The sequence below is a fragment of the Cyclopterus lumpus genome, chromosome 10 (assembly GCF_009769545.1).
Source record: "Cyclopterus lumpus isolate fCycLum1 chromosome 10, fCycLum1.pri, whole genome shotgun sequence".
NCBI lineage: Eukaryota > Metazoa > Chordata > Actinopteri > Perciformes > Cyclopteridae > Cyclopterus > Cyclopterus lumpus.
Window position 1 is genome coordinate 24,318,894 of NC_046975.1, and position 5,000 is coordinate 24,323,893.

At 32.5% G+C, this 5,000-nt stretch overlaps 1 protein-coding gene across 1 annotated transcript in view; it reads left to right on the plus strand.

Annotated features, from left to right (window-relative positions):
- pcdh12 (protocadherin 12) overlaps positions 1-5,000 on the plus strand; it is a 16,310-nt gene that overhangs the window by 6,846 nt on the left and 4,464 nt on the right. The gene's annotated exons all lie outside the window — the stretch shown is intronic.

Genomic DNA, 5,000 nt, shown 5'->3' on the forward strand with positions numbered 1-5,000 from the left:
CAAACACACACACATACACACACACACAGACGTATACACACAAACACACACACATACACACACACACACACACACACACAGACGTATACACACACACACACACACACACACACACAGACGTATACACACAAACAGACACACACACACACAGATACACGCACACACACAAACACACGCACACACACACACACAGATACACGCACACACACAAACACAATCAAACACACACACGTACACACACACACACACACACACAAACACACACACAAACACAGATACACACACACACACACACACAGATACACACACACACACACACACACACACACAGACGTATACACACAAACACACATACAAGTTGTTAATAGAGATGGTTCCTTTATTCTCTTTGTTAATATAGATGGTTCCTTTATTCTCTAGTTGTTATTAGAGATGGTTCCTTTATTCTCTTTGTTATTAGAGATGGTTCCTTTATTCTCTTTGTTAATATAGATGGTTCCTTTATTCTCTAGTTGTTAATAGAGATGGTTCCTTTATTCTCTTTGTTAATATAGATGGTTCCTTTATTCTCATTGTTAATAGAGATGGTTCCTTTATTCTCTAGTTGTTAATAGAGATTGTTCCTTTATTCTCTAGTTGTTAATAGAGATGGTTCCTTTATTTTCTTTGTTAATAGAGATGGTTCCTTTATTCTCTTTGTTAATAGAGATGGTTCATTTATTCTCTAGTTGTTAATAGAGATGGTTCCTTTATTCTCTTTGTTAATAGAGATGGTGCCTTTATTTTCTTTGTTAATAGAGATGGTTCCTTTATTCTCTTTGTTAATAGAGATAGTTCCTTTATTCTCTAGTTGTTAATATAGATGGTTCCTTTATTCTCTAGTTGTTATTAGAGATGGTTCCTTTATTCTCTTTGTTAATATAGATGGTTCCTTTATTCTCTAGTTGGTAATAGAGATGGTTCCTTTATTCTCTTTGTTAATATAGATGGTTCCTTTATTCTCTAGTTGTTAATATAGATGGTTCCTTTATTCTCTTTGTTAATAGAGATGGTTCCTTTATTCTCTTTGTTAATAGAGATGGTTCCTTTATTCTCATTGTTAATAGAGATAGTTCCTTTATTCTCTTTGTTAATATAGATGGTTCCTTTATTCTCTAGTTGTTAATATAGATGGTTCCTTTATTCTCTAGTTGTTAATAGAGATGGTTCCTTTATTCTCTTTGTTAATATAGATGGTTCCTTTATTCTCATTGTTAATAGAGATGGTTCCTTTATTCTCTAGTTGTTAATAGAGATTGTTCCTTTATTCTCTAGTTGTTAATAGAGATGGTTCCTTTATTTCTTTGTTATAGAGATGGTTCCTTTATTCTCTTTGTTAATAGAGATGGTTCATTTATTCTCTAGTTGTTAATAGAGATGGTTCCTTTATTCTCTTTGTTAATAGAGATGGGCCTTTATTTCTTTGTTAATAGAGATGGTTCCTTTATTCTCTAGTTGTTAATAGAGATGTTCCTTTATTCTCTAGTTGTTAATAGATGGTTCCTTTATTCTTTGTAATAGAGATGGTTCCTTTATTCTCTTTGTTAATATAGATGGTTCCTTTATTCTCTAGTTGTTAATAGAGATGGTTCCTTTATTCTCTTTGTTAATATAGATGGTTCCTTTATTCTCTAGTTGTTAATATAGATGGTTCCTTTATTCTCTTTGTTAATAGAGATGGTTCCTTTATTCTCTAGTTGTTAATATAGATGGTTCCTTTATTCTCTAGTTGTTAATAGAGATGGTTCCTTTATTCTCTAGTTGTTAATAGAGATTGTTCCTTTATTCTCTATTGTTAATAGAGATGGTTCCTTTATTCTCTATTGTTAATAGAGATGGTTCCTTTATTCTCTAGTTGTTAATAGAGATGGTTCCTTTATTTCTCTAGTTGTTAATAGAGATGGTTCCTTTATTCTCTTTGTTAATAGAGATGGTTCCTTTATTTCTCTTTGTTAATAGAGATGGTTCCTTTATTCTCTTTGTTAATAGAGATGGTTCATTTATATCTTCTATAGAGATGGTGCCTTTATTTTCTTTGTTAATAGAGATGGTTCCTTTATTCTCTTTGTTAATAGAGATAGTTCCTTTATTCTCTAGTTGTTAATATAGATGGTTCCTTTATTCTCTAGTTGTTATTAGAGATGGTTCCTTTATTCTCTTTGTTAATATAGATGGTTCCTTTATTCTCTAGTTGGTAATAGAGATGGTTCCTTTATTCTCTTTGTTAATATAGATGGTTCCTTTATTCTCTAGTTGTTAATATAGATGGTTCCTTTATTCTCTTTGTTAATAGAGATGGTTCCTTTATTCTCTTTGTTAATAGAGATGGTTCCTTTATTCTTTTAGTTGTTAATAGAGATGGTTCCTTTATTCTCTAGTTGTTAATAGAGATTGTTCCTTTATTCTCTAGTTGTTAATAGAGATGGTTCCTTTATTTTCTTTGTTAATAGAGATGGTTCCTTTATTCTCTTTGTTAATAGAGATGGTTCATTTATTCTCTTTGTTAATAGAGATGGTTCCTTTATTCTCTTTGTTAATAGAGATGGTGCCTTTATTCTCTTTGTTAATAGAGATGGTTCCTTTATTCTCTTTGTTAATAGAGATAGTTCCTTTATTCTCTAGTTGTTAATATAGATGGTTCCTTTATTCTCTAGTTGTTATTAGAGATGGTTCCTTTATTCTCTTTGTTAATATAGATGGTTCCTTTATTCTCTAGTTGGTAATAGAGATGGTTCCTTTATTCTCTTTGTTAATATAGATGGTTCCTTTATTCTCTAGTTGTTAATAGAGATGGTTCCTTTATTCTCTTTGTTAATAGAGATGGTTCCTTTATTCTCTAGTTGTTAATAGAGATGGTTCCTTTATTCTTTTAGTTGTTAATAGAGATGGTTCCTTTATTCTCTAGTTGTTATTAGAGATGGTTCCTTTATTCTCTTTGTTAATGGAGATGGTTCCTTTATTCTCTAGTTGTTATTAGAGATGGTTCCTTCATTCTCTTTGTTAATGGAGATGGTTCCTTTATTCTCTAGTTGTTAATAGAGATGGTTCCTTTATTCTCTAGTTGTTATTAGAGATGGTTCCTTTATTCTCTTTGTTAATATAGATGGTTCCTTTATTCTCTAGTTGGTAATAGAGATGGTTCCTTTATTCTCTTTGTTAATATAGATGGTTCCTTTATTCTCTAGTTGTTAATAGAGATGGTTCCTTTATTCTCTTTGTTAATAGAGATGTTCCTTTATTCTCTAGTTGTTAATAGAGATGGTTCCTTTATTCTCTAGTTGTTATTAGAGATGGTTCCTTTATTCTCTTTGTTAATGGAGATGGTTCCTTTATTCTCTAGTTGTTATTAGAGATGGTTCCTTCATTCTCTTTGTTAATGGAGATGGTTCCTTTATTCTCTAGTTGTTATTAGAGATGGTTGCTTTATTCTCTAGTTGTTAATAGAGATGGTTCCTTTATTCTCTAGTTGTTATTAGAGATGGTTCCTTTATTCTCTAGTTGTTAATAGAGATGGTTCCTTTATTCTCTAGTTGTTAATAGATATGGTTCCTTTATTCTTTAGTTGTTAATAGAGATGGTTCCTTTATTCTCTAGTTGTTAATAGAGATGGTTCCTTTATTCTCTTTGTTAATAGAGATGTTCCTTTATTCTCTAGTTGTTAATAGAGATGGTTCCTTTATTCTCTAGTTGTTAATAGAGATGGTTCCTTTATTCTCTTTGTTAATAGAGATGTTCCTTTATTCTCTAGTTAATAGAGATGGTTCCTTTATTCTCTAGTTGTTATTAGAGATGGTTCCTTTATTCTCTTTGTTAATGGAGATGGTTCCTTTATTCTCTAGTTGTTATTAGAGATGGTTCCTTCATTCTCTTTGTTAATGGAGATGGTTCCTTTATTCTCTAGTTGTTATTAGAGATGGTTGCTTTATTCTCTAGTTGTTAATAGAGATGGTTCCTTTATTCTCTAGTTGTTATTAGAGATGGTTCCTTTATTCTCTTTGTTAATGGAGATGGTTCCTTTATTCTCTAGTTGTTAATGGAGATGGTTCCTTTATTCTCTAGTTGTTAATAGAGATGGTTCCTTTATTCTCTAGTTGTTAATGGAGATGGTTCCTTTATTCTCTAGTTGTTAATAGAGATGGTTCCTTTATTCTTTAGTTGTTAATAGAGATGGTTCCTTTATTCTCTTTGTTAATGGAGATGGTTCCTTTATTCTCTAGTTGTTAATAGAGATGGTTCCTTTATTCTCTTTGTTAATAGAGATGGTTCCTTTATTCTCTAGTTGTTAATAGAGATGGTTCCTTTATTCTCTTTGTTAATAGAGATGGTTCCTTTATTCTCTAGTTGTTAATAGAGAACATGTACCGCAGCATCAGCAGGACTTTTAAACGGTCTAATCAACCAGCTTTTTCTTTTAGTGAAAACAAACATCACAAAGGCAGTTGACCTTTGACCCCTCAGAACAAACATACTGGTAACTTACAACGGACACTTGTAGAAAACAGGAAGAAACCAGGAAATAACACAGCGACAGGTTTCTACGTCCACATCAACTCACTCTGCTCACTCTCATACTCAATATGCTCACTCTTATACCCACTCTGCTCACTCTTATACTCACTCTGCTCACTCTTATACTTACTCTGCTCACTCCTTTACCCACTATGCTCACTCTTATACCCACTATGATCATTCTTATACTCACTCTGCTCACTCTTATACCCACTATGCTCACTTTTATACTCACTATGCTCACTCTCATACCCACTCTGCTCACTCTTATACCCACTCTGCTCACTCTTATACTCACTCTGCTCACTCTTATACTCATTCTGCTCACTCCTTTACCCACTCTGCTCACACTTATACCCACTATGCTCACTCTTATACTTACTCTGCTCACTCTTATACTCACTGCTCACACCTATACCTACTCTGCTCACTCTTATACCCATTCTGTTCAC